General features: G+C 42.1%; 1 long non-coding RNA gene across 1 annotated transcript in view; it reads right to left on the bottom strand.

The window, feature by feature from the left end:
* Positions 1–10,778: 10,778 nt before the first annotated feature.
* Positions 10,779–27,542, bottom strand: part of LOC128141110 (uncharacterized) — a 35,742-nt gene continuing 18,978 nt past the window's right edge. The window contains exons 3-4 of the long non-coding RNA XR_008234909.1: positions 11,885–12,006; positions 10,779–10,888 (exon numbers count right to left, since the gene is read on the bottom strand). This is a non-coding gene — a long non-coding RNA (uncharacterized LOC128141110). The remainder of the gene's footprint in view (positions 10,889–11,884; positions 12,007–27,542) is intronic.

The raw sequence follows: 27,542 nt of genomic DNA, 5'->3' as shown, positions 1-27,542 counted from the left end.
ATTTGGTTTTATTTCTCATTACCCTACTCCGGTTGATTTGTAATAAATCAAGTTAATTTTTCCCCAAACTGAGTCTGTTTTGCCCGTGACGGTAATTGGTGAGTGATCTCTCCTATCCTTATCTCGACCCACAAGCTCTTTGTTATATTTTCTCTCCCCTGTCCAGTTGAGAAGGAGGGGGAGTGATAGAACAGCTCTGGTGGGCACCTGGCATCCAGCCAGGGTTAACCCATCACAGCTCTTTTTTAACAGAAATCTCAAATCCCATTATTTTGCCTGAATCAGTCTCTGTTTTTGACTACAGTTATGTGTCGCACAGAGTTATTTACATATTCATTTAGTATAGCTGGGGGACCAGCAGGCTGTAGTTAAAAGTGTGGCGTGGGTTTTGGGGGTGCTCAGACATGGGAAGCACTGGCAGGGTCCCACGGGGGGGGGGCTAGTTTGCAGCTCCCCTGCTCCCTCCTTCCTAGCCCTGAGGCAAGAAGGGGCTGAGCAATGGATCACCCCCCTGGGACACTGGGCAAGACTGGCTTTCCCTGCCTTTTCTTCAAGCGTTAAGGTGGCAGGAGGAAAAGGGCTTCTCTTGGCTAGTGAACAATGTCTGTCCCTGCCACTGTTGTTGCTTTTAGCCCACTTTCTCAAAAGCAGGAGTGAATTTGGCTTCCTATTTCTTACCATTCTCATATGAAGGAAAGCTACAAAAAAGTAGTATTGAGGTCAGCAGGATCACATTTATAAGCCATAAATCAAATGCAACAGACCTTGAACACTTAGTTGTAGCTTACAGACCACAGCTTTAAATGTCCTGTGAATCTTGATGCTGAACTGCTGGATTTTGTTTCTGGGGCATGTAGAAGGCTAATCAGCAAACTTCCCCAGCCCTGGAGGGGTCTGTCATCTACCACAACGACATGCAGTGTGCTGACACACATTCAACAGCAAATAGCACATGTAGCATCACAAAATCCCAGCTTCTGTCAAATAAAATTGTATTAAGTAAATGATAGCACCGAGCTGCTGCTGTATTCCCTGTGTGCAGGACTTCTAGTCTGCTGTGTGTTAGACCGGCTTTGTGTCTTACATGCCTATGTTTTGTCCTCATTACACATAGGCATTTTACTTCACTGGCTGTATTACCCTTCCCTTTGAATCCTTCTGTTCTCTTATATGATGCTTTGTGCCACTCACGAAGACAAAGTCTGGTGAGTATCTTTTCAGTTAGGGCAAGGACTTCCCCTTCCTGTACATGATCAGATTTTCAAAACAGAAATAAAATGAGCTTCTGCGTGAGAGACAAAATAGTCTCCATGTGTGGGAAATAGCAATTCTCATGAACAAAAGAATGAGAAACTGGTCATGCTCCCTTAAAAGGTGATGAAATGTTTGTCCCTTGGTTCATAGAGGAGGAGAGAGGTTTGAAACACATACTGGTGAATCCACTAAAATAAACTTTCCAAAGAAGTCCGCCACCGTACAAACGCTTACATTCAAGAGCAAATATTACTCAAAAATTGCAATGTGCTCACATGCATGACATTTTGCATAGTCAACATGGGCTAGAGTTGCTCCCATTTGAAGTAAGGCAAACCGTGATCTCTAGATCTTCCTTTTTCATGTTATGCTTCACCTTCTGCACAGCACTATTTATGTCTGGGTCCTTCTTGGTGCAGACTGCTTTGCAGTTTAAAGAGAACAGTAGTTGCTATTTAAATGAAAAAAAAAAAAAAAAAACCCAAACAAAAAGTTACCCTGCCTCTTGTTTGCACAATTCTCTCCCTTTAAATGAAAAAAGAATGATGAAAATTGATTAGTTTCTCCCTTCCAAGAAGAGGAGCTGTGGATCTCGGATGATGCAGCTCTTCTGATGCAGTAAAGCTGCGCTGACGTGCCTGTGCGAGCCACCTCCAGCTCTTCACTGCCCATTTTACAAAGATTACATCACTGATGGCTATGCCGTGTGGGAAAGCAACACAGCTCTGGGTGCAGGCAGGTAGGACTGCAACTCCCTCCATCACTGCAGCAACAGTCCCTCACTTTTCCAGCTGTCCATTTACTGTTACAGGGAGGGACAGGGACGACTCTCATGACATCTCACAGGAGAGCTTTCCTGTGTCTGCCTGACGATCAGAAGAGGAATTTGTAGCTTCCTGGGGTTCATTAGGATCCTGCACTGCAGTGACAAGCAGCCTGGCCAAGCTACAGGTAAGAGAAACATGTTTATTTAGCCATCGGCAACTTGAAAGCACTCAGCCTGTTGAGAAAGGGCAAGTGCACATTCAGTACTCGCTCCAGGCAGGAGCAAGATCCACTTCAGAAGAACATGGGAAAGAGGAAGATTTTGTTCTTGGGAGGTACCTGGAAATTTTACAAAACCTCTCTGCTTTACACTGCCTAAAATATCCATGAGATGCATGGAGATCAAGTAATGGAGACACCATGGGATGGAGAGACATAGAGATGACAGGTGATACCCTGCTGCCAGACAGGGCAGGCAAAGGAAAAACCAACACCCCCTCCAAATGAACACATGTGGAAAATGGACAGTTCAGTCCTTGCAGCCCTTCCCATGCTGAAACACAGCAGTGGGGTCAGAAATTACGAGCCTGACCAGGGACCCTATTCCCCACACCCATCTCACCAGCGTATTTAAAATAATGAAGAAAAAAAAAAAAAAAAAAGCCCCTAATATGCTCTGTGGGATAACGCACAGGAGAATAGCAAATACGGCCCAATTGTGGATGGCAAGAACAAGAAAGAGCAATATCCTCCAGCTTTCCTATAAGCCTGCTTGTGGCTCACCAGCTGGGGAGCTGCAGAAGTTTGGGAGGGCAGAAAGCAGACCCCCAGGGATCCCCCATGAAGTCAATGCACCTGCCTTCTTGGAATAGAAGAATGGATTTTTATCACATAGAGATGTAAGTGATTTTCTTTTCCCTTCATGTGGAATTAGATAATTTAGGCCCTTGCCTTAATAAGTTATTGCCCTTCCTGATAATCTGTCCAATAGAAGTTACACTGAATTTTTCACTGACAGTACAGGTCGAAGTTGGCTTACTGTGTCCCTGCTCCAGAAAAACTTCTGTTATCAGCAAAGAAGTAGACACCAACCTCTCAAAGGATGCTTCCAAGGAGTCCTACATCCCTCAAAGGACAGCTGGAAAATTTGGCTTGGAAAGGCTACATTGTTTAGGCATTGCAGATAATTTAGCTGAGCTATGGTTGAGGCTGCAATTAAGGGGGGCTGGTGGTATGTGAGAGGCAGGTTGTGGAGCACATGTGACAGCAGAAACACACTGAAATACCAACTCTGCTGTCTGTAATTGCATAAGTGGCTTCTCAAAAGGATGGGGAGAAATATCCCAGGAAATTGGCTGTCTGAGGTTATGGAGATAATAAGTATTTTCAGAAATCAGCACCACTGCCAGAAAATAAAGTGGAAAACCTCCCCCATGGAAACTAGAGAAGGCAGAGCCAGGAATGCTGGAGCAGGGAGAAAATGCAGAGTGATGAGAAAACCAGATAAATGTTAGGGGAAGACTCCTTTCATAAAACAATCTGCTGTGGGGAATGTGAAAATTAAGTTGGCTCTTGGAAAAGAGGAATACCACCCAAAGCTGCTTTTCTGAGGAAGGGGATTATCTTGGCTTGGTTCCCTACCCCTTTTAAATGCACAAGGGAATTTAATTAAGCATTGCTACTTTCCTAATTGTTGAGACTATTCTCAGAGGCTCCCAAGACTTTCCATACTCTGCTGTGTTGGTCTGGAGATGGAATTTCTCAATTAACAGTAAGATATGGCAAGCAGTGAAGTCTGGGGCTCAGTACCCTGGTCAAATAGCAACTCCGTCAGTTTATGAAACATTGACGTAATTCTGCTGAGATGGAGCCAGATGAGCCATTTATTTTGCCTGTTCTGTTCCTGCAAATTCACATGGAGTTCTTCACAGGGTATGAGCACAGTCTTTGCTTGCTCTGTGCCACAAGCCATCCTGCAGTGCTGTTGTGTGCTCTGCTCTGGAGGGACCATATTTCACAGGCTATGCATCCCTTATATCTCAGCCTAAAAGTGGGAGGGTACACTCACCACCAGCTTATAGGATAACAGCTTTCAGATCCTCTGATGGGAAAAGCCACTGTGTTATTAAAACTGGTTTGGCCCCAAATGTAGGTTTACAATCTGTTCAGAATTAAAAAAACCTATGTTTGGTGCACCACTGGTCTGTTCCTGGGACTTGTAAGTGTACATCTCAATACAGAAAAGCCATCTGATTTTTCGCAGGTGTGACTTCAAATAGAAGAAAGCTGACAGAGTAAGTGCTCAGAGCTTCCAGCGCTTGTTAAAACAGTTCAGCCTTGAAATTACATAAAGAAGGGGAAATGAAAAACAATTAAACCCTCTTTAGCCTCATTGCAAGCTTTTGCATTTTTCTACTCAGAAGCTCAGCCAAGTGAGCAACACAAAGTGACCACAGATCCGAGATGAGTAAAATAATAAAATATTCCTATGGCAAGATGCAAGCTTACCCTCCTTCCCCTGCCTTCCCAGCTTTGACTACCCTTCTGACTCTCAGATATTTAATTTGTCAACAGAATCCTCAACTTCGGGGCTCCAGATAGGAAAAAAAATACTCATGTCAAGGATTTCATCACTTCTGATGCCTTCTGCCGTGGCAATGACTCTCCTAGGGCAGTGCATCAGCCTGGGGGACAAGGCTAAGCATGGAGGTGTCCTACCACGCAACCAAGTGGGATATGCAGACTATTTGCGTCCAGGCACCTGATGCCACCTTGCATCCAGGGAGGCTGTTACCCAAACCACTTCATAGCGGTGTGGTGAACAGCTATGTGAACCCAAAAGCAAGCTCAGAGCAGAGGAGAGCTCCCTGGGATTTGTCTGCCAGCTGATGCTCGTGTGTAACGTGTCTCAGAGGCATGTGCTTCAGCCAAGCGGGGCTGGTGGGATGACATGGGACATGCTCTGGCTGTCACACCCTGCACCACTAGTACTGCTCAGACCTAGTGCTCAAAGGCAGAAACACTAATGTCACCCAGAGGACCACTGCAGGGGCTCTGACTTTAATACAGTCTCACTAGTGGGTATCTTCTTCATTTTTGTAAGCTGCCGGACTATTCTTCCTGAACCCTCCCTCTGCCTCCTTCCTCCTCCAAAATGACCCAACAACCTGAAGCAAATATCTGGAATTGAAATTTCTGCTTGAAGAGTAAACTTGTTACAAGATTAATAATAAGGGATGGAAGAGTGTTAGACAGCTACAGGTATCACTACAAGCCCTTCCAATAACAACAGATTCAGACCAGCGTATCACGTCTTACACACGTATCTATATTAATAGCTTGGATCTCTTCTGGGATTTGGCAGGAGATCTAAAGTTGTATTAATGTCTTTTTCTTGCCTTGTCAATAAAAAAAACAACCACCATTAAGCAAGGTCCTAAGCTGTCATGAATTCTTACTAGACATACCGTAATTGCTATTCCAAAAGGAGAAAGGTGCAGAGACTACAACTGTAGAAAAATGAGAGACGCTGTTATGGAGATTTAAAGCAAACAATACCTGCGTTATGTCCTCTCCCCTCCAGATGGCTCATGTCTAAATGGCTTTCTACTATTGCTTTTTTTGGTTTATTTGATCTGAGTAACTTATTGATTTTTTTTATGGCATGACGTGATGAAATCTGAACTGACGTTACATTTCACTAATGTACAGCTCCCTTGAGCCAATATCAATTTTGTCTACAATGGCTTTGTGAGGGCAGAGGTCAGCTGGGGGACTTTCCCCTTAGCTCTGCTACAACCTCTTGAGTTTTCAGGACACTTATAAATAAATCAGACGTTCACATTTCAAGAAACGAGACAGATTCTGAAGGGTTTCTCCTGTCCCATGAAAAGCAATTTTTTCTTGAATGATATTTCAATCAAAACTGATCAAGGATGACCAGATCCACCCCTTGAATATAAGTAGAGTAGATATAAAACCTGTTGAGCGTGCACTGGCTCTTTTTCAGAGTTTGGAAACACGCTACAATCTACACATGTGTAACTCACGCCCTGTGGCTACACTCATTCAGCCACTGCCCCTATCTTTGGCTTCATTTAGGACTGAGTTTCCCCATGAACCCAGCCTACCCAAAGGCCAGTAGGATAACCTCTTTCAGCACAATAACCTGCCACATAGAGACTGTTTAGGGGGAAGACCATATCACACATAGTTTACCTCAGCTGGCTGACCTTCCTTGCTAACCCTATTTCTCTGCTTTCTGGGGTAACGCTGGCTAACCTGCAGAATTAGGGTCTCAGTCTTTTTTCCCTTCTGATCTCCTTCTCCCTTTTTGGGCAAGAAGGGACTACAACTTGGGACTTCTTGGGAGAGAGTTTGCTGCTGTGACAAACCCTCCCGGGCCCCGAGAGAGAGGCTGTGCTTCTCAGAGCCCACCCAGGAGGAGAGACCACCCCAGGGGCATTTTTGGCACATCCATGTCACCACAGGAGCGGGCTACACTGTCAGCTCATTGGCAACTTCAAGCAACTTTTCTGGAAGGATGTCAGCCCAGGACCAGAAATCACAAATAAATTTCCATATGTTGTCAGGATGAATTTCATTTATCAGTGTCTGCAGCAACGTGAATTTGAACTCACTTGTCTGATGGACTAGGTAGAAAAAGCTATTCTTTTACAAATACAGGACTGACTACTCTGTGAAAATCTCTAATTACTATTATTACTATGTTTTACTGAGTCTGTTTGGGCTCCCACACTTCCCTGTAGCCTTAGCTGAGCCCACCCAAATTCTATTATCTGAGGTGGTTTTCCCAGACAGCATCTGCCAGATTATCCCTAATAGTGCACAAAGGTATTAGCTTGACAGGCGCTCCCCTTTTCTCCCCCCCCCTCCCCTTTTTGGCTCAGAGTATGATGCAAAGCAAGCTGAAGCTTCTCTTGCTTCTGCCTCTGATGGAGCAGAAATCATTCCTTGGAGGCAGGGCTCAGAAATGGTATTAAATCAGGGCAGGGGGGAAATGCAGATGAGCTCTTTAGCTAGACTGTCAACAGTGCCCCCAACCCCCACTAAATCTTCCCCCTTTCTTTGCAACTGACAACTCCTTCCCACCATTTCTCTATTTATATTGGATTAAATGACTATATATGTGAAGCGCATCTAGCGCACAGCCTGATCAGAGCCTTGGACTTGCATGCAAAATACTGCATTCTCACCAAGGGTGATCCAAGGAAGCCCCAGCAGAGCCAGCCTTGGGTTACATCTGTACTGGGACAGGCTAGGGAGTCGTTACATCATGCTTTCTGCCCCAAAACCAGAAGGCTGAAACATCCAGCTAATCACCACAACATTTTCCACCAGAACCACAAGGTCCAGAGCAGGCATTTGGTCCAGTAAGATACTACAGGACAACATAAGGGTACAACAGGTCCAGCAGTCACCTTTTACTTGGCCAGTACTCTTAGTCTCCTTGCATCACTCACCCCCAAGTGAATCTAAGAAGATGGAGCGTAGCGCACACCGCCTGCAATCCCCATGGCCTTCCCAGAGAAGATGCTCAGAGGAGATACTCAGAAATACTGCTATGAGGATGGCTAGGGAGAAAACTCTTGTCCTTCCCTCCACCTCCAAGTTTGAGAGATTAAAACCAACAAAATTAAGTGCTCAAGAGTAGGGAGAAAAATCCACACAATAAAGTCTGCGTTTTCCTGTTTTTTTCCCTCCTCCTCTCTAGTTACTCAGTTCTAAAATGTCATGGGAACAACTTTTTTTTTCCACAGGCACACTGACTAGGCAAGACATTTGAAGCTGAAGTATTATCTTAAAAAGTAGAATGGAGCAGTGGGACTGACCTTGATCCTAGGCTTAAACTATCCTAAATTTAAATGCCAGTTCTCTAAGAGACCTGAAATCATTACTGGGCTCTGGGAAGTTAAAAGGAAAGAAAAAGTAAATTTCTACTCTTCTCTTGCAAACTATGAGGATTAAGACTCTAGGTATTATGAGTTTTTCAGTCCTTCAGTAACATCTTTCCTCATCAGCAAGATCTGGCAAGATTAGGTGACTAATTTACTTGCTGATGTGAGAAATGTTCAAGTTCAGAGGATTTTTCTTGTCCTTACCTGAACTCTCACTGAAGAGGAATTTTTCAACTGAGTAATGATTGATTCAAAACCAAGTTATAGGTCTCAAGGGAAAGACATTTATGGTTTTAATTCTCAACAGTCACATCTAATTCCTCAGTGAAAGATGCCACGACACCAAAAGAAGGAAATTGGTTACTTAGATTGAAAACAAGCTGAAAATTTGTCATAAAGAACAGCTTAAAAAGGTAGGTAAAAAGCCAACACGTTATAAAGTAGAAACAAACCCAGCAGCTAAGAAAAGGGAAGAAAAAAATAAAGTTACAGATCTGTGGGATTCATTTCTCTGATAGATTTTCTGCTTCCATCCACTGCAATTAATTTTGGGTCAGATGGTTTGCATCAGGCTTATTTCTCTTGATCCCCAAGAGTCTTAAAGTTATAAGGCTGGGTAACTATCTTCAGCTGCTGAGAGGCTTTAACACAGTTATGAGAGCCCTCTTTGGGGAAGCAGCGTGGTTTTCATCGCTAGCTTGACTGGTTCGAATCTGTAGAGATTACATAAAATCAGAGACCTGGAACCTCTCAGGAGTTTCTTGACAGCCTCTTCCAAACTCCAGCATTGTTCAGCTTGAGAATGCTTGTTTTAAGGGATTCCCATGGAAAGTCGAATGGCAAATAACATCTTGAAAGCCATGGAGGATGTCTGAGACCAAGAAATTGCCTTTCTCCCACGTCATGTTTGAGCATTTACACTGAACAGGAAACTAATGAACCTTCTTGAATAATAGCTTCTCTAGAGGGGATGTAATTAGTCATACTCTCTAATATTGCAAATGTGATAACTTTGATAAGAAATTGAATATAGAAATTGCTCCAAAGCATTTGCTTGTAATATCCCAAGGTACTGAACTGGCTTCCGTGTGTTTCTTAGCTTCCTATCCTGTGCATAATGGATGAATCACCCACAAATACCACCAAGCAAGCGACAGCTACTTTATTGTATGGCTGACAGTGCTCCGTAGGATGCAGAAGAACATGGTAGAGGTTGCCACTTTCTGTGTGCACCTGCATGCCTGCTGCTGCTCTCTTCTCCAGCACTGTTTGCTGGATCTTTTTCAAGCATATTCTTGAAAAGCACCTCAAAATTGATTTTACGCAATGCAGGTAAAACTTTTGGAAGTACTGCAGTGATGTTGAGAGGCCAGCACTCATTTTCAAAACAGATTTGGGCCGGCATCCAAGGGGATATTTAGGTGCCAAACACCCATTTGGTGGGAGCCGTAGGCAAGGATCTCAGTGCCTGAGGCTGTGAGTGCAGTGATAGCCCTGAGTGCTCACAAGGCTCCCAGAGGATCACAGACGTGGGCTAACTCCATCACTGCAACGTTCTCGGCAAGCAAGGTATGAAAGCAGTTCATCTACCGAGCTGCAATAAGAAACCCAGGGCCATTTTGCATTATTCCTCTCTGAATAAGACTTTCATCCAATCCCAAATGCTCACTCTGCTAAGATCAATCACACTCCCATTCCTTCTCTATTGTTACCAGAGCTCATTTCCTCTATTGTTCTTCTGTTAATTAGGGTAATTCATTCAGAAATGAAATTCAGCCCTATACAAAGGCCTTAGCAAACCTAAATGCTGTTGAAGAGAACATGGGGGATGCTAGCCCTCCTAAGAGGGAATTGCACCGTAACTTCTTTTGGCCAAGTTTCATAATTAATTTTAAAGTGAGCTCTTTAGAAAGACAGTCTCTGTGCTTTAGTCCACCTTAATTATAAAAAAAAAATTATGCAAAACTTATTATTTATTTCCTCCTTTTCCTTGCTTATTTTTCTCTAATTGTTAATAATTTTAATTAACACCAGAATTTCTCAACAGCACGTCATCTCCTTTTTCACTACAGGTGTTAATTGCAGACTCAAATAAAAAGGTGAAGAAGAAATTGAGGTAAACATCAAAAGAAGCACAACACTGTTGGATGTACAGAAGAACAATTACTTGCACAGTTGTCTTATTAGGGCTTTGGTTGATTTATAAGAAAATTTTAAAACTATTTTTTTATATCCTCCCACCTATACATATATTTTTTAAACAATATATACCTGTCAAGCTATTTTCTTTTTTTCCAAAGAAATTCTTTTTACTCAGATGTACCTTGGTCAGAATAGCTCACAGTCAGATCTGAAACACACTCAGAACCTAAAACCTCGTCTACATTTTTACTTTCAACATTGATTTTGGAAGATTTTATCAGTACGTGGCACTATTCATACCAAATATTGAGGGCTTCGAAAATCTTGACCTAATATATATCAGTTATCTCTATGGACATCCATATGTACAGTTACATATATGTCATATATGGGCACAGCAATGCTTTCCACTGATTATATCCCAGAGCCAACATACCTTATGGAAATACATATGTATAAAAGTGAAGAATACAGAATGACAGAACTTTATCTCACAAAGTGAAATCTTTGGGAAGTTTGGGAACAATTAAGACTTTCAGCCAGGGAAACCTCAGAAACACAGGGCACCTTGGATAAGAAAAGGAGGCAGGTGGTGTCTCTATAGGCCAGCTATAGCATCCAGTCCTATTTCCCAACAGCAACAATTTCATATCAATTAGTCAGAGGTCAAAAGCAGCAGGCAAACAACTCAGTGAAACAAAAATCCCCGAGGCTTCCCAGGACACAGGGAGGTCAGTAGGTAGGTGTTTCCCAACAGAAAGTAGGTGTTTCAGCACTTGGTGCAGGGGTGAGATGGTACCCAGGGCTGCCTGAGAGCATACAGGGAAAGGACAAGGGCAGCGCTAGTGATCTCCAACATGTTCTCTTCTGCCCAGGGATTAAACATAGTTGCAGTCCCTGAAAGCTTAACCAGCAAGGATGAGGAGGCTGCCAGTCCATGGCGGTAGGAGCTACAACCTCTTCGGTTGCCGCAGCTAAATCCTCAGGAGGGTTTAGTGGCATCTCTGGGCCCTCAACCCTCACCGCTCACAGTCCCACGTATGGACACAGCAGAAATCAATACAGCAGAAATCAGTGCAACAGAAGAGTGGAGCAGACAGCTTGAGCAGGAAATCCCTCTAATTTTCCCAGCTTCACCTGCCAGAGCTTGTGAGTCAGAGCACCCCATCCTTGTCCTCAGCCATGCCAAAAACAGGACCACAGCATAACTTGGCTGCTGGTCTGATCTGCCTTCAAGGTGCACTATGCCCAATATCATCCTTCCCTGCTTTCCCCAAAAGCTCAAGAGCCCCTTAGCTACATCCCAGGCAACGGGAGGCACTGGTTGGCCTGGGCCAAGCACTTCTCTACCCCACCAGTGCGGCTCAAGACGCACCTAACATGTCCCCCCTGAAGCCCTGCGCACCCTGTTGGGTTCAGGTGGGATCTGTCCAGCCTGGAGATGCAGAAGGGCACTTTCCTCTCCTTGCCTGCCAGAGAGCATGGGAAGGATGGCCAGGGGCTGAGGACACTTGCCCACATTGACAACTGTCATTAATATGGAAGGATAAATCCTGTGGCAGGTAAAGATATATCTTTAGATAATAAAGAAAATAAAGAGACATCTGGTAGATCATAACATGTCCCTTTTTTGCCCAGCACTGACCCCTGAAGCACATGAATATTTATAAGAGCTTTGTCCATACTAATTCAGAATGATACAATCATCTCCATTTTACAGCTTTCATACGCACTCCTACTGCCTTGCATCACACTGTCCTTACTAGTTACGACACTTAAAAGAATTAAGATGTCTTTGTTCTTACCTGCAGGTTAGATTTCCTCTCAATAACATCCAGTTACGCCCTCGTCTTTAGCCTCAGTCCTTTTTATTCCTCTTTGAAATCCTTCCAGTTTTCATTCTGCATCAGTTTTCCTCCACATCCTGCTGCAAAACAAACATGCGTAAGTCCTGACGTGAGAAACACTAGGTGCTTCCGGACAGCGCTGAGTGATTTCTCGGCACAGGGACTGAAGTGCAGTGTGAGCTGTCACTCCCAAGGTCACTGTCGCTGCTTCCACATAGCTCCTAGGAAAAAGTTGTCTTCAGTGCTGAGGTTTTGTGCCTCTCAAACATTGAGCTGTCCTCTGGCATTCAGCATTTTCGCTTGTGCTAGAGAAAGGTTCCTGCACTGCAAATTCAGACTAGGGAAATGACATGTCTCTCTAGGGCCCTCTTTCTCCATCACTGAATTTCCCCTAAAAAATTAATTGCTTCCCATTTTCCAGGTTAAGTTTCTTAATAATTTGTATATATTCTCTGTTCTTTCTGGGTTTTTTGGTACATCCTGGTTTGTGTTATTCAACATCAATATCAACTTAGGTTTTAGTAAGTTTTTGGCTTCATTAATGAAGGTTTTTATAAAAAAATAAAAAAAATAAAAAGCAGACTAAAGGCTGCTTCTCTCCTGCCCCCACTTCCCAGTCCAGCACAACTCTCCACCCTGAAGAGAAACAGTGCAATAATTTGCTGAGCAGTCCCTCAGGGAACGTTCACTTGATTTAACTACAATACTTCACAAGCCTTTCCAATTTAAGCCCTCAAAAAGAGCCTCAGAAGGAACACTGCTGCATGCAGCCTCACTGCTTCATTTTTCTAAAGAAGTCCTTTCTGCCCATTAGATGCTCACTTCATATTGGTTTGGTCCCCGATTACCCCTTCATAGCTGGCACCCTCTCCTTTCCCTCCACATTTCATGTAAACCAGCAGATCGCTTATGCCCCGTGCTCCTTTGCCATCTCCTTCAACCAGTAAAGAGGCAGGACAAAATAAGATTTTTGGAGGCAGTTTGAACAGACATGGAGGGTCTGTACCGATCCTGTGTTTGAGGCACAGCCTGGCAGCTCTGATGGCCACTCAGAGCACGACGATGATATTCCCCATTTTGCTTGTCCTCGTTTCACTCTGCTTTTTGACTACTCAAGCTTTCTATTTCATTGCTTCCCCTATTTCCCTGCCAACTTTCCTCAATTCCCAGCACTCGCTTTCTCTTTCAACTCTTGCGTACTCCCCTGCGAAATGTCACTCTACTCTCTTGTGGATTTTCTTCTTCTTCAGGGTTTATTTTCTTTTTCTTTTTTTTTCCCCGATTTCCATTTTTCCAAAAGGAACTAAGACCTGTTCTGCTTTAATTACTGCTCCAGTTCACATCCTCCAGCCTTCTTCTAACCCCTTTCATTTTCACTGCTTCCTCCCAGTGGACCTGGACCACTCAATTTTATAATTCCCTAAAATTTACTTTCTTAAATGTAGTGCTGTGTGCATAATTCATCCATAAATTGAATTTGTTTCCTACTGGGATAATCATACAATCCTCTGTAGCACTTTTTTAAAATTTTTTTTTTTACATCTGTGTTATTCTTTCCTTCCTTGTAACTATATACATAAAGATACATATTTGGGGCAGGAAAGTAGAAGACAGCAGATCATGCTTCAAAACCCACATTTCCCCCTCCTTATGGAGATTTTGCCCTCTTCCCAGAACCAAATACTGTTCATCTAATTCAACAGGGCTGACACTTCTAAGCAAAAGAAAGAAGACATTGCTTTATGGCAAAATACAAGTTAGCCAGAGCCAGATTGTAGCTGATGTAAACCAGAAAGAGATCTACTGTCTTCAGAGAAAATGCATCACTTTCTAGCAAAAAATCAAATTTTAAAAAGATCACTGGAGTTGTGCAGATACAGCACAGCTGAGAATCAGGACTACCTTTAAATCTGTTGGGGTTTTTTTGTTTTTCTTTCTCTTAAAATTATGAGCTGACTTATCACATTATTTTTTGAGCCATTAATAGTGTGGAGTCTAATTTAGGAGCAAAGCTAAAGCGCAGGAAAACCAAGCAGCACAGATGACAAAATTATCACACCTTCCTTGGTACTGGCAAGCAGAATGAGGGCTGAATGCTTGCACATGTGGCTTACTTGCATTAGTGTGAAAACCAGTGCTTTGGGAAAAAAACCCCCATATTTTATTATTCAGATCTGATTCCTTTTTCATGTTAATTCATGACATGAGATCCATTTTTGTGAGTCTTTCGTGTCAGGAGTGAAACATGCTCACATGTATCTTTAATATGGTTTTATTTTTCAAATTATCACAGGACAAACAGCAATGAAAAACATTCATACAAACGTGTTGCCTTTATATGTGCTTACTTCACAGTAAGTGAGAAGAGAGAAAACCAACCCAAACAGACAGAAAATATACAGAGCGTGACTATTTGTAACATATATGCAAAGAGTTTCATACAGCAGAGACATATCCCCGGGCTCCTTGCTGCTCCTATAATACAAATAAGAAATATATAAAGTACCTCATAAACCAGCTTGTTGGATTTTATTGCAAGAAATCCATCAGCCATCATATTACCACGCAAATCCTCTTATTGCATTGTCTGACAACAGCATTTCAAATAAAAAATAAAAAAAACTAACAACGTGGAAATAAATTCTTTCTTTCATGCGTGTCACCAGCTCCCATTAACAATAGTGGGAATTTCTGTGCAGGGACCTGTCAAAGTGAGAATGGACTGCCCACCCATCTCCCCTGCTCAGCAGACTAAGTTGTGAATCGCTGCATACACATTCTTTTTCCCCGAGAGAACAAAGCAGGGAGCCAGGAATAAAAGATATTAAAAAAACCCCAAGAACCCAAGAATCAGGACAGTTCCATAAAATAAAGGTGCAGAATTATGTATCTGCTTGCTCTTTGACAGTCTCCTGAATTAGTGAGACAACCTCCCCCACCACTTTTCTATGCCCTGCGGCTCTTGGAAGGTGTCTGTCAGCCCACATCTGAGCAGCAGGACAGAGTTGCAGCTTGTGAGTGGAATATGCTGGAAAATATTAGAAAATTGTATTCATTGTTTTTCATAGAAAATGTAATTTCCCCAAAAATGTAATTTCCTGATGAAAAATTTCAAATCCTTTCCTCCAGTACAAACTTTCATAAAACAGATTTCTTCCAAATTCTGTATGTAAATCAGAATCGGTCAACTCCAAATAGCGTCAGAGGTAACGACTATTTGTGGTCTTTTCTCCTGCTTTCTATCCAGAAGTCTTTATAACTTCTTTCCTTTTTAAGAGCAATGTAGAGAATGCCTGTCAACATTAAACCCCACCACTTAAATATTACATAAAACATCAACCCTAGATGTCCTCTGGCTTTTCAAAAGAAGTTACTATTACTTTTTCATGTTTCAGAGTTTTCCTATCCTCTGCCACTACTTGACAGACCCAAAAGAATGTGGACAAATTTCAGTATAAAGAAAGCAGTTTTTAATTTCACTTAATCTCATTGTTCAAGATGACGGAAAGAATCAATCCTATACTACTTTTCCCTTTCCATACCACAAAAGCAGCTAAAAAGTGGGGTTGGTTTCCAGGAATACAGCTTCTGGTGCTAAGTGCCAACATCAATTATAATTGGTAACGAAGATTTCGTGAACCTACAAACACCATGGGAAATATCCCGTTAGCTGCACTGACAGGCTGTTCTTAAAATGGCTTGCCCTAAGCATGTTTTGTGTAGATCTCCCTGCTACTATAGCATCTTAGACCTTGCAATATCTTCACCACAGTGCTACAGGTCAGGGAAGTAATATTCTCCCTGTTGTACAAAGACGAAAGGGAGGTGCACCAGCAATTACCTGCTTCACGCTTTTGAAAAATCCTACAAGGAATTTAGCCACCAAAAGCAGCGATTCCTCTGTTTCTCAAAACTCTGGCCTCCACCATCAGTACAGAAATCTCAGTTTGGAGACTGAGCTTATTTGGAGACCACTCTGATCCCCTCACCTCCTTCTCCTGCAACCAGCCCTGGCCACAGATCTGGGGAACAGACGTGCGTCAAGTTCCTCGGGCCTCAGCCATCGGCATCAGTCTTTCTAGAGAGACCTGAGCAAGACTATGAGGAGAACTGGCCCTAGCAAAAGTTCATGGCCTTCCTCTGCTCTGGCCCTCTGAGCACCCATCCCAAACGACTCTGCCATCGGCCAAACTGTGGCGTGGCTGCCACCTCCGCTGAACACCACCGCGGCAGCTTCCCTTCGTACAATCAAAAACTGGCAGCACTCCCCTGCCCTTGTCCCATTTGATATGTTGTACGTGGAGACTTTACTAATATTTCTTCTTTGCCAATACCTGCAGATCTATATAAACAGGAAACAGCTTTTTAATCAACAGTGTTGAATAAACAGAAGCAATAGAGGAACAAATGGCTTGCTGCCCCCCTTGAGTGCCTGTGGAGCTAGAGACTGTGTAGGGAGGCTTGGCTGTCAAGTGCATCACAGGGTCAAGATGTATTTTGAATTTATCCTTTCAGTAGTGGCAGGAAGATAAAAGACAAAGTTATAACGCAGTATAAGATATAAGAAAGTTAAATGGCGCATAAACAAATCTGATGCTACGTTTGACCTATGGGGGAGGGGAAGAGCTGGATATACTGCGGCTGTACATCTTCTAGGAGACAAATGAATTGGTGATTGGAAACTTATTCATATACTTCATAGGCTTCTGCCATTCACTAAATGGTAGGTAATAAACCTTATTGGATTTCATATTTTGTGGGAAACGACTCTTTCATAGCTTTGTCCCTTTAATGGGTACTCATTTAGGAAAGTACTATACAGGTTTTATTGCATCAAAAGGAATAAAAGATTTTAAATGAATCTTAATGCTCTCTCAAAGTGCTAGAGTCAGAGACTTCAAGCTAAATTCACAGCTAGAAACCAGAATCTGTCATAAGCTTTTTAATGTATGGAAGGAAAACTTTGGGGATATAAGTATTTTATTTTAACAAGCCTTAAGTCTCCTTTCTTCTTTGATGTACACAGGTAAACTCTTTCACCTATCCCCAGTTTTCCTTCTCTTCAACTTTCTCTTAAACCTTCTTACTTTCCTCCTCCTTTCCCCCCACTTCCCTTCCCTTCTGGCCAAAATACCAGTTCCCACAATGAACATACAGTTTTCTTCCCCTCTTATTTCAAAGGTGTCTCTCTGGAGCTTACCGTTATATGTTTTCATGTATTGTTTTCCCCCACAGGCCTTTTATCAACACATCTGGGAATCATAAAATAACATGGTCTCGTTTTCTGGCATTATTGTTCCTGAATAGTGGAAATACCATAAAAGCAAGAAAAGCCTCTTGCTCCCCTGCTTTCTGAGGCTCACAACTAACTTCCCTGAAGCAAGTCAAACTTACAATCTCATGAAGAGTTCCCACAGATCTAGAGACACAATCTGCTCTAATACTGTTCCTAATGTCCAGCATTTATTGCGTATGTTACATACAATCTCATTTTACATAGGCATATTTTACACAGGCAGCTACCTTCTGCACATTCCTGCCATGCCCAGGATCCTGGGAAAGACCAGGTATCCAACATGGATGCATCTTCTCCAGATGGTGTCTACTCCTCTTTGACTATCTTATTTTCCCCTTTCAAACTTGATGCCATTTGCAATTCATTCCCCATTCCTTCTGCAAGTTTTCCTCCAGAAAATTAAATCGCTCATGATGACAACAACTCCAGCTTCCTCATATGCATACATCTAACCTCTGGGAGCAGATCACAGAAGATGAATCAGCCAATACTTCCGAGATGCACAATTTAGGACAATACACAGTTGAGGAAAGTAAAGTCTTTCCATTAATTTCAATTCTCAGACCTGCAATGTAATCTTAAAATATGCTAAGTACCTATGACATGAGTTAATCAGAGGTGAGCACGCCCAGCTCCTTGTAGGACTGGGACTAGCTGTAGAAAAATCTTTGAACATGCACAATGTCCCTGGGATTTAATCATACAAAATGGCATTTTTCTGTTTCAAGATACACATATACAATCAAAAGCAATTTAGTTAGCAAGGTGTAGCAAGTTACCATCTGTTAGATGAGCCATATCTGCTAAGTGATCTGCCCTTTTGAGTTCGCTCCAGTTGCAGAATAAAACGTCTTTGCTTAAACCACTGTAAAACGCAACAAGTTCATAGCACGCACTTCTGCCTGTACATACCAACTTCACAGCTGAGCGGTTTTAAATGGCTCACACACACAGCTAGCAGTCAGCCTCCAGCTAGGTGATAAACCCACCGATTTCTGTTCTTATTCAAATCTTTTAATTCCAATTCAGTAATGAAGTTCCCTTTCAATGACTCAAGGAATGATTTGCTTTGTCTCACATATCTCAGCATCTAAAGAAGTTTTGACAAGGAGCATACCTAGATTTTCTGATACAAATATATAATAAATCTAATTTTGTCAAGCATGGTGGCATTTTTATTTTATTTTCAAAGAGAATTTAATCTAACTCCCCAGGGGATTCTTCTCTTGTGTCATAACAAAGTCTGTCTTGTAACGGATTTCCCTTTTTTTTTTTTCTATCTTGAATAATGACAAAATTGCTGCATAGAGAAGTAGCGTTCTATAATATGTCACAAAATGCAAGCGGAAAGTGATGGTTGTCTTTGAAAGGCTGGGCTCAGCCCAAGTCCCAATTTCTAGAATCACAGGCACTAAATTATTTAATATCTCCCTACAATCAGTCTCCAGCCAGACTTGGAGCGCAGGGAAAGTCCATACGTAATATGAAAGAAAACAGATAATGAGGGGGAAATAATAAAAAAATAAATAAATCAATAAGTAGCACTTAAGGGCCAAACTTTCAACTGATGTAAAGTTTATATAAAACAGCCAAGAATCTGGTTCATAAATACCCCTCTCTACGTGTCATTCTAAATAAGGGACTTTTAATATTAAATTTATAGCAAGTAATAGGATGTAATGGAATTCATGTATCCTTTGGGGAAAAAAGCCTCTATTATATTGCATTATAAACCCTTATGTATCAAAGGGCTGAAAGCCACTTCTCTCTTCAATGCCATAATTTTCTTCTACAAATTCTAGAATCCCTTCATTGCTGTTGAGGATCCTCATAAAAGACTAATATTTTCTACCGTACTTTGGATGACTGGATTTATTTTGCTAGCTCACAAACTGCATTGGACCTTTCTGGCAGAAAGAAGAGCTGGTGCTCAGTGTAGACAAAGTTGTATTTGCCACTTAAAAAAAAAAAAAAAAAAATTGAAGACATTTTTTCCAATATGTTTTGCATTGCAGACCTCGGGCAAGAAGTTCAGAGCACAGTAATTAGCGGGTGAGCAACCTTGGGCTTACAGTACCTTGTGTTCTGTAACACTTATTGTAGTGAAAAGTCATCACGGGAACCTGGAGGTAATACTCCTGCTCATGTCCTGATCATATTTCACTATGCAATTACACAAATGCTAATTTGCTGCGTTGGCTATACCCTTCAACGGCACAGACCTTTTATTTAAGAGAGGTCCTTGACCTGAGGTCTCTTATACATAACTCCGGGGGCTGCTGCCTTTTATCCCTGTTTAATGATGATACCTGCTAGTCTTTTCTGTAGCTGATCCCAGAGGACTTTGCAAGGAGGTTGGGATCGTGTCTTCCTTTCAAAACATGAAGAGGCTGAGCCACAAACAGATGACTTGCCCGTGTTCTTCCACATGCTGATGACCAAAGGAGATGCAGAACTCTCATCCCTGGGAGACTTAGACATCTGCCCCAAAGCCCACAGGGACAACAACAGGGACTTTCTCCAATGGCTTTGGTGAGCATGCCTTTAATTAAACATCTTGCTTTAAAAATTTCTAGCCCGTGCATCCCATTAATCAGATCTTACTTCTTCCCTAACTTGACTGTGGCTTGCATTGCACAGCTCCCGTCTTCCCTCTCCTTCACACAGTTTAGTCCCACTGACCTGGCACATAAGCTCGGGGGCCCTGCAGGGTGCCCCCGCTTTGCACACTGGCAGGACAGAGGCTCTCGTCAGATGTCCACCATGAGGTGGATGGTGCCAAAGCTCATCAGCTTCGCAGCTGAGCTGCTCTTGATGCTATCGCAGAGAGCAGGAGAGGGAGTTGTGTAATTGTTCTGAAAGCCTGCCAAGCAGCTCATTTACAGAATTAAACAGTCTGTAGTATAATTAACACAGGGAAAACTGTATGGCCTCTTGTTACTCGCCCCGCAAGGTAGCTCCTTTCCTCACCCTAACATGACAGGAGGAAAGGGACCATACAGAGAGGGCAACCACTAAATGTGCCTGGACCTCTGTCCTGCCCCATGTCTCCTGCTATTTGGAAGCATTTGTGTTGCTTGTATAGATGCACAAAGTCTGGGCAGATAACTCATGGGGCTCTAAAATGAGGAACTGGGATTGCAAAGCTGATCACTGCAAGACCCAACTTCAACATATCTTGGAGCCGTAGTCCCAGTTTAAGAGCCCAGCCTTCCCTCTACCATACCTTCCACCATCCTCCCCCTCCAAGCAGCTCTGAGCCATGGATAACAGCAGCCCTGGGCCAGATTTAGATACTCTCAGTTTTCAGCATCTCCTTCTGTGATGTTTGTGGCAGATTTTTGTTCTGTACCAAGGAGCACTGAGTCCTTTTCAAAATCCAACCATCAAACTGGTTTCTTGTTCCCAGCTGCTACAAGATCTGATATAAAAGGTAAGAGGGAACTTTCCACAGCCCTTGGCAAGTGCTGGGTCACTCTCTGAGCTCATCCACACCAGTCACTCCTCTGCAAAGAAGGGCTATCAGGAGAAGGAGGAGGGGAAGCTGGTGTTATTGAAAGGGCATCATCCTACCAATGTGTTTGTGGTCCACAACAGTGTTGTGAACAGAACAGTTTCTCTTCACATAACCTCACATTAGCCATGACACAGTAAATTCTCTCCTTTTTCCTGCTCCTACTTTTGTATGTCCCTGCTAGTTGCTCATCTCCCTTTCCCACCCTTTTGCTGGGAAGCCAGTCCCAGCCACAGTCCTGTGCTGGGCCAGCTCAGCAGCAGGGAAGAAGCTCCTCTTGCCAGGGGCTGCTGGAAGATGCTGCCATGAGTGGTTTCAAGCCCCCCTCCTCCCTCCCATCCCCACACACCACTTTCTCTTTTTATTTTTGAGAGGCTGGAATATCACAGGATAAAGAGACTGCAGCTGTGTTGGGGAAAAGAAACCAGTCACGCCTCAGCAATTTATGGACAATTTCCCATTAATAAGAGATAATGGAGTGCAGTTCAATGGATTTGCAATTGTACAGTGGCTCTGAGAATATGGAGGGGAATCTGACAGCAGTTTGTTCCTCTCAGAAATGGCATTACCATGATTTTGTATATCCCATTGTACACAGAGATTTGGACAGTTTGAAATGGTTTAACAGCCTATTAAAAGCACAGGTGTATCAAGTTATTGAAATGACCTCAAATACTGTTATTGCAAGGGAAACATCTGATACAAATTACCCATGGGTTCACACCTCCCACCTGCATGCACTCCGTGGGCCAGTGCACTGCTCGGGACCAAAGGTCTGTTGGTTTTTGTGACTACGGGACCCAGTTCAATTCTCCTTGCACAGGAGACTAGGGAAAAACCATGACAGGGGATGTTCAAGGAGATGTTTTAAGCTGCAGAGCACGCGTTTGCATGCAAGTTCCATGGGCAGGTCAGCTTGTTTGACTTCTATACATCCCACACAAGCTTTAGGAGAAGGCTAGCCTGATCACAGGCTCTCGCTGCCCTATCATTGTGATGGTCTGAAGTTATACTGCCACTTTACACTGCAAACCAATGCAGGAACAACAAGACTCAATTACTGCAGGGAGGCAGAGTTCTTAGGGGTGAGAAACATGGGTATCGAGAGTCACAAAATAATCAGTTTATACAGGAGTTTTCTCCTGTACCTTGTCACTGAGAGCTTGATTCACCACACCCAGTCCTATAGAACCAGGGACTGATACCACCAGGTAAATCTGCTCACCTATGTAAAAGGTTATTCCTCTTCAGAGTTTCTCTAGACTTGTATACACAGTCCTGGAGAGTCACACTGGTTAATAGTACAGACAGTTCCTCTCAATTTCAGTTTGTTGTCCTCCAGTATAATTGACTCCCTCTCTTAATACCTTATGAGCAAGGGCAGGCAGAAGTGCACCTTCTCCATCACTCATATTTCTACACACATCCTCTGGTACATCTCCTCCTTAAAATTGACTTTTCCACCATTAAGGCTAAAGGCAAGCAGAAAATTTCCATTTCAAATTCATATCTCCAGATCCTCTCATTCTGTAGTACTATACTATTTTGGAGATAATATAGCTCGAGTTCCCAGTGAAGATGTATCATCAGATATTTTACAAGGGTGTAATTATACCTTATGTTTTATTCTAGTCTGTCACTGTGCTAACATTTTGTTTGCTGCAGCTACATGACTGCTAAAGCATTTCAAGCATCACTCCAAAGTGACAGCACTGAAGTGCAAGACCCTTTTTTCCTACATACTGATAAAGCACTTGCTTATGAAGACAAGAGTCCAACAGAGAGGACATTACTATCCAAAATAAATGAGTCCCTGTTTTCCCCCCACCCTCGGCTAATTGCATTGACAGATACCAGGTCACCCATTACATTTTTAATGAACTGTTAAGAAATGAGTTTCAAGCCACAAGCTTCTATAGCGAATCTAAATTTTGCCAAAGTTTGCAGGCCAAAATTTTTGTCAAATTCTTGAGAGTCTACTACTATTTTCTAGTTTAAAATATTAAAAAAAAGGAAAAGAAACTGTGGGTACACCAGTACTGAGGAACCGCACCAGCTCTCTACAGGACTTCCTTGAGAAATAAACCCGAAATAATGAAGGCAGCACCTTTTCAGATCCAGGTATAAGTGGAGATGCATGAATTCAGCACATGTTCATGCAAACCTTTACTTTGAAATCTCTTCTCAAAGCTCAGGACAGATTCTCTTCACAACTTCCCAACACGATCCAAGTTCACAGCACAGCCTGAAATTAGGCACATTTGACGTGGTTTCCAGTTTTAGTGTAGGTCTCTCACAGTTACAGGCTTTTCTGAAGGACACAGATTATGGGCTGTACCACAAACACCCACGTGCATCTCCTGTGACATCTTATCCTTAAAAATTAAAACACAACACTTTCCTAGACAGAAGCATTACTTTCCACTGGGAAAGTTAATGACGATAAATATGTCCATTTTCTCCACACCGGCAAGCTCTCCTCCTTCTTACTCCTACCTCCTGACACCAAGGCAGACACTGTCCAGCCACTCAGTGGGAAACAGATCGAGCCTTCCTAAGTTTGCATTTTCAAAAAAGACGAAGGACAACAGTGCTATCTTCCATGGATTGTACAGAGGAGTTTGGTGATTTACCCCAGGGCTCCTCCATTACTTGGGAGGACTGACCCTTGTACCAGCCTTTCTCCCAGCCAGCCACCCACCAGCCCAGCCCATCCTTTCCCCATGCAGAAGAGGTGTTTAAGAATAGACCAGGACACTAGGGCTCCCCAGTAATGCAGATGCAACAGTCCTGCTTCTTTCAGATCTAAAAATACCTAGCATGCACAAAAGCAGAAAATTAAGCCCAGACAGGTTGAAGCTCCCTGGGGAAAAAGATGTGGTTTGCATTACATCACATAACTAAGTACATCTCATTTACTTTAAAAATAGCCAGAATTTCAGGAGGCACCTTTTTAGATTTTTAAATAGCTCAGCTGAAAACCAACTCACTTAATGAAAAACAATAGCAAATTACTTAGTTATTATTAATCTCATGCACAGAGGCAATTATTTCCCAACTGAGACTTTTGTTTAAAAAAATAATCATATAGATTATTTTGGAAAGATGACAAGCCTCCTTCTTGGCCTTTCTCTTGCCGTGTTTTAATTTGCATAAACATGACATTGAAAGAATCACTTTAAAAAACAATTACTCCATCAGCAAAACCTGACAGTGCAGAATTCAATGGCACCACAGAGATCATCTTGGAAAGAAAAGATAATTTTTCCCCTTTACCAACACTAAAACACCTCTTGCTTTTAACAGGACTGCAGTTCAGATTTATGTTTCAGAACCCTTTAATAATTGAACATGTGTAAATACCATTATTTTTAGATGCACTGCGGCAGATAGGGAAGGAATAAAAATCCCACACCGAGCACCTTGACAGAGCTGTTCAACCCAAGGGGGGAAGGGAGGAAGGGTTATACAAGATCTTGCCATGCTGAGAAGAAAAAAATGTAGACACCTTCCTATTATCATGCTGTGCTTGTCTCTGGGAGCTTTTGTTCCATTAAAAACTTGTTAATTGCTGCCTAGTAACAAAGGAACAACATGCTGTGGTGGGACTATTAAGAGTCTACATGGCTTGTTCACCCTTAGGAAGGCAGAGGGGTTTAATTGGTTATGTATTCTTAGAAGATGCAATAAAGTGGGATAATCAATTGGTGTCTGCATCTAATAATGGAGCTTCTTTACAAAATGGAAGAGAAAACCCAAACCTTAGTTAATCAAAAGCTATAGCATCCAGGGCTGCAAAAAATGAACTGGATGTAGAATTTATGAAGAAGTTGTGCACAGCCAAAAAAAAACATTAAGATTTTTAGAAAGCCATCATCACTTCATCTATCTGATGAGGCAATGCCTTCAGTTCATGAGAAAGGCGGTCTGCAGACTCACAGGCAAAACAGCAAATTATAAGTCAGTTTACTCAGAACACCCACTGCTCTATTATGTCAGCTTGCTAATAAATAATTCCCTTACTACAGCAATGCAAGGACTGAAATACTTTTTCAGTCCTCCTTGGCATAACAGAAGTTTCCTGTAGATCTGTTTTACGTAATGCAATATATTCATACTAATTCTCCAGAACTGCTACTTGTTTTTCCCTTTGATTTCCTTAAGCAGCAGCATACAGCATAATCAAAAAGCTTCTGACCTAAGTATTAGTTTTACGGCATGGTTTTATGAAAAGAAATCAAGTGGGTGCCTAATATGGCCAGTTTGCATGAGGTCCGAAGTCTCCAGAGCTTTCCCCATAACATTCGACTCGGATACCTGTGATCAACTCCAAAGGGTGCATACCAAAACTGGCTTCCTGGAGCTCTATTTCAGCAGAGCTCTGTTTCTAAATGGGCAGTTAAACAAGTCTTTAGGCACGTATGTCTTCTGGGAAGCTGCCAGTCTGTTGGTGGTGCTGCCAGGCTAGGAGAATTTAGCCCTTATTCAACTGCCTATACTGGAGTAGAAAGTTCTGGGGGAAAATAGAGTAAGACCATAATGGAAGGAATAAACACTCAGGTACGTCGTACACAATTCTGAAATCTACTAAGCCAGCATTGCAAAGCAACTGACCTCAAAAAAAAAAAAAATTAAATTTGAATCGCTACATGAGATTCTGGCCCACGGTTCCTTGTAGCCCGTTTCTGAACTACATTTTGGCATCCAGAGTTGGGCGTACAACATGGGTTTGTCTTGCAAACACCAAGTAGTCATCTTCTCAACTTTACTAATGTATTATCTCATGATATTTGCAAAGTGAAAGAGTCCCCAGAATTAGAGTGAGGCAATCAGAACAATTTGTTTCACTGTTTTTTTAAAAGTATTTTGGGTTTATGTTTTAAAAGTAACCAATAGCCTTTTCAACAAGAGACACCAGACGACAGATCTCATGGCCTTTTCCCGCACCCTCACAGTAAGCATCTTCAAACAGAGAGCTGTCAGATGGACTCAAAATTAATCCTCATTTTAAACAAATACCCTTTGTTTATTGACAAGTAGACTCTTTTGTTTGCATATAGTCACCAGCGTATGGCATGAGGCAGAGAAGCAGAAAGAGAGAAAGATGACCACAAGGACCATTCTTTTCTTTTCCCATAACGCAGACCCTTCGTGCAAAGTAAATGCCAACTGTAACAACAGTTGTGATCACAGCTTGCTTGTGAACCCTCTTCTTTCCTCCCAGACCCCTTGGGGTTCAAAGGCAAGCTGCAATATAGGTAGCTTTAGCTTTGTTTATCCAAAGACACTCCAGCAGGACCCAAAGGACTCCTTTTAATAGGAAAGTACCAGATCTTTGGTTGGAAGAAAAGGGCAGTTTGGCACACTACAGATTTACCCTGTGGGCCTCAGACCTGGCACCTCCCATGCATTACTAAATGGAAGGAACTTTTTCTGTTTGTGTCCTCATATTAATTCAAATCAGTAATGAAGTTGGGAGCATCACAAGGTTTTAGCAGTATACGGGATTAGACGAGGCTTAGATAACTGAATAAATGAACTGACTTAATTAGCTCTCCTGAAACAAATTATTATACAGTGCTCATTTCCAACTCTCATATGAACCCCAAAGAGTTCTAGAAATGCATTAATTCCTTGAATAATAAACCTTATATTTTTGCATACCTACTGCAATTATGATGGATAATGAGATTTTAATTAATCAGACCCAGATTTTTTAATGCTGTTGAAGAATGTAGATACATTAGGGACCTTTTTATTTGGTAAATTGTGGAGGGAAAGAAAAAAAAAGAGCAGAAGGCAACAAGAATAACAACAAAAAATTTCTATGTTAAATTAACCTATGTCTAACAAGCTTCTTAATGACATCGATTCTGCAAACATCCCTATCTTGAATATGAACTCTGTAAACTGTCAAATCCTGGTCAAAGTATTAACTTCAGTACCTCTCTTAAGGCAAAATACAGTTATTAAATATTATGCCACCTGGAATACACTCTTGGTTTTAGGCAAATAAGATCTTTTCTACTGTAATTTCAACGCTCTATGTACAAAGATTTTCTTGCTCATATATTCTATGCTTCCAGGTACTTAGGATTGAGATCCACTTGTTATTATTAACATGGCAAAGCAGCCATTAAACCCTTCTCTCATACTTTTCATTTTTTTCAAACCCTTCTGAGGAGATAGCTAAAGATCTCTTTCATGCAAAGGTAGTGGCATTGCAGTTGTCATTAATTATAAATCAGTTTCTAATATGACTGAGACCACAAAGATTGTAGGGGGTCTCATTAACATGAGATTAAAATTTCCTTGAAGTGTAATTATTTTGCAAGAGAGTCTTGGGCTGGATTTATGACAACGTATTGCCTCTCTGCACTTACTACATTGACAAGAGAGATTTTGTTCATCATGGGGAGAGTATCAATGCACACCACTTCCCTTGGAGAAACTCTGGCACTTGGAAGGAAAAACCTGAAGGAGAGGGGACTTTAAATTCTAATTCCAGATTTCTAACAGGTCCCCTTTCTTCTTAGCTCCTTTTTAATAAAAGGAAAGTTGTCACTGGAGATGGCTGAGAAAGTCAAAAGAACAACACTTTGGCAGTGCAAGGTCAACTCTTGTGTGTATTTGGAATGAGGGGGAAAAGAGGTAGTGCTTCCAGTTTAAACAAAATTGAATTCAAAGTCTTAATGTGAAACTTTGAGGTTTCAAATTTTTTTCCCCCTTCTTCAGTGAACCTCGCTGGATTTGACATGGTAAATAGGTTTGGGTTTCCCCTCCCTTCCTCCCCCTTAAAAGAACTC

Source organism: Harpia harpyja, chromosome 4, assembly GCF_026419915.1.
Source record: "Harpia harpyja isolate bHarHar1 chromosome 4, bHarHar1 primary haplotype, whole genome shotgun sequence".
NCBI classification, from domain to species: domain Eukaryota; kingdom Metazoa; phylum Chordata; class Aves; order Accipitriformes; family Accipitridae; genus Harpia; species Harpia harpyja.
This window is presented reverse-complemented; position numbering and strand designations above follow the sequence as displayed.